Raw genomic sequence first — 2500 nt, 5'->3', positions numbered from 1 at the left:
GTCCGTTTTTTCCCACAAGGCTGAAATATGTGCCCTCGCTTTGAAATAAGGTAAGCAAGGTTAGTTTGTATTTCATCCAACAATCTGTGCTACAAATTATGGCTACAGTATATGCAATTTCATCCACTTTTTGAGATTGCCTTTCGCTTACGGCCACACCGGCCTGAGTACGCCTGATCTCGTCCGATCTCGGAAGCTAAGCAGGGTCGGCCTGGTTAGTACTTGGATGGGAGACCGCCTGGGAATACCAGGTGCTGTAAGCTTTTTGTCACTGCCCTTGTGGAATTTCAACTCTTTGTCCGTTTTTTCCCACAAGGCTGAAATATGTGCCCTCGCTTTGAAATAAGTAAGCAAGGTTAGTTTGTATTTCATCCAACAATCTGTGCTACAAATTATGTGCTACAGTATATGCAATTTCATCCACTTTTGAGATTGCCTTTCGCTTACGGCCACACCGGCCTGAGTACGCCTGATCTCGTCCGATCTCGGAAGCTAAGCAGGGTCGGGCCTGGTTAGTACTTGGATGGGAGACCGCCTGGGAATACCAGGTGCTGTAAGCTTTTTGTCACTGCCTTGTGGAATTTCAACTCTTTGTCCGTTTTTTTCCCACAAGGCTGAAATATGTGCCCTCGCTTTGAAATAAGTAAGCAAGGTTAGTTTGTATTTCATCCACAATCTGTGCTACAAATTATGGCTACAGTATATGCAATTTCATCCACTTTTTGAGATTGCCTTTCGCTTACGGCCACACCGGCCTGAGTACGCCTGAATCTCGTCCGATCTCGGAAGCTAAGCAGGGTCGGGCCTGGTTAGTACTTGGATGGGAGACCGCCTGGGAATACCAGGTGCTGTAAGCTTTTTGTCACTGCCTTGTGGAATTTCAACTCTTTGTCCGTTTTTTCCACAAGGCTGAAATATGTGCCCTCGCTTTGAAATAAGTAAGCAAGGTTAGTTTGTATTTCATCCAACAATCTGTGCTACAAATTATGGCTACAGTATATGCAATTTCATCCACTTTTTGAGATTGCCTTTCGCTTACGGCCACACCGGCCTGAGTACGCCTGTATCTCGTCCGATCTCGGAAGCTAAGCAGGGTCGTGCCTGGTTAGTACTTGGATGGGAGACCGCCTGGGAATACCAGGTGCTGTAAGCTTTTTGTCACTGCCTTGTGGAATTTCAACTCTTTGTCCGTTTTTTTCCCACAAGGCTGAAATATGTGCCCTCGCTTTGAAATAAGTAAGCAAGGTTAGTTTGTATTTCATCCAACAATCTGTGCTACAAATTATGGCTACAGTATATGCAATTTCATCCACTTTTTGAGATTGCCTTTCGCTTACGGCCACACCGGCCTGAGTACGCCTGATCTCGTCCGATCTCGGAAGCTAAGCAGGGTCGGGCCTGGTTAGTACTTGGATGGGAGACCGCCTGGGAATACCAGGTGCTGTAAGCTTTTTGTCACTGCCTTGTGGAATTTCAACTCTTTGTCCGTTTTTTCCCACAAGGCTGAAATATGTGCCCCTCGCTTTGAAATAAGTAAGCAAGGTTAGTTTGTATTTCATCCAACAATCTGTGCTACAAATTATGGCTACAGTATATGGCAATTTCATCCACTTTTTGAGATTGCCTTTCGCTTACGGCCAACACCGTCCTGAGTACGCCTGATCTCGTCCGATCTCGGAAGCTAAGCAGGGTCGGGCCCTGGTTAGTACTTGGATGGGAGACCGCCTGGGAATACCAGGTGCTGTAAGCTTTTTGTCACTGCCTTGTGGAATTTCCAACTCTTTGTCCGTTTTTTCCCACAAGGCTGAAATATGTGCCCGTCGCTTTGAAATAAGTAAGCAAGGTTAGTTTGTATTTCATCCAACAATCTGTGCTACAAAATTATGGCTACAGTATATGCAATTTCATCCACTTTTTGAGATTGCCTTTAGCTTACGGCCACACCGGCCTGAGTACGCCTGATCTCGTCCGATCTCGGAAGCTAAGCAGGGTCGGCTGGTTAGTACTTGGATGGGAGACCGCCTGGGAATACCAGGTGCTGTAAGCTTTTTTGTCACTGCTGTGGAATTTCAACTCTTTGTCCGTTTTTCCCACAAGGCTGAAATATGTGCCCTCGCTTTGAAATAAGTAAGCAAGGTTAGTTTGTATTTCATCCAACAATCTGTGCTACAAATTATGGCTACAGTATATGCAATTTTCATCCACTTTTTGAGATTGCCTTTACGCTTACGGTCCACACCGGTCCTGAGTACGCCTGATCTCGTCGATCTTCGAAGCTAAGCAGGTCGGGCCTGGTTGTACTTGGATGGGAGAACCGCGCTGGGAATACCAGGTGCTGTAAGCTTTTTGTCACTGCCTTGTGGAATTTCAACTCTTTGTCCGTTTTTTTCCCACAAGGCTGAAATATGTGCCCTCGCTTTGGAAATAAGTAAGCAAGGTTAGTTTGTATTTCATCCAACAATCTGTGCTACAAATTATGGCTACAGTATATGCAATTTCA

At 45.6% G+C, this 2500-nt stretch overlaps 3 non-coding genes and 4 pseudogenes across 3 annotated transcripts; all 7 read left to right on the top strand.

The window, feature by feature from the left end:
* The first annotated feature begins 145 nt into the window (after positions 1-145).
* Positions 146-263, top strand: LOC118951861 (annotated as a pseudogene).
* Positions 264-441: 178 nt separating this feature from the next.
* LOC118951826 lies at positions 442-560 on the top strand. The gene has a single exon (XR_005043228.1). It is a non-coding gene; the product is annotated as a 5S ribosomal RNA (ribosomal RNA).
* Positions 561-737: 177 nt separating this feature from the next.
* On the top strand, positions 738-857 carry LOC118951850. Its single transcript, XR_005043252.1, has one exon. It is a non-coding gene; the product is annotated as a 5S ribosomal RNA (ribosomal RNA).
* A 176-nt stretch (positions 858-1033) lies between these two features.
* LOC118951866 lies at positions 1034-1153 on the top strand (annotated as a pseudogene).
* Positions 1154-1331: 178 nt separating this feature from the next.
* On the top strand, positions 1332-1450 carry LOC118951815. Its single transcript, XR_005043216.1, has one exon. It is a non-coding gene; the product is annotated as a 5S ribosomal RNA (ribosomal RNA).
* Positions 1451-1629: 179 nt separating this feature from the next.
* LOC118951862 lies at positions 1630-1750 on the top strand (annotated as a pseudogene).
* A 180-nt stretch (positions 1751-1930) lies between these two features.
* Positions 1931-2047, top strand: LOC118951872 (annotated as a pseudogene).
* Positions 2048-2500: the final 453 nt, after the last annotated feature.

This window comes from Oncorhynchus mykiss, unplaced genomic scaffold (assembly GCF_013265735.2).
Source record: "Oncorhynchus mykiss isolate Arlee unplaced genomic scaffold, USDA_OmykA_1.1 un_scaffold_333, whole genome shotgun sequence".
Classification (NCBI taxonomy): Eukaryota; Metazoa; Chordata; class Actinopteri; order Salmoniformes; family Salmonidae; genus Oncorhynchus; species Oncorhynchus mykiss.
This window is presented reverse-complemented; position numbering and strand designations above follow the sequence as displayed.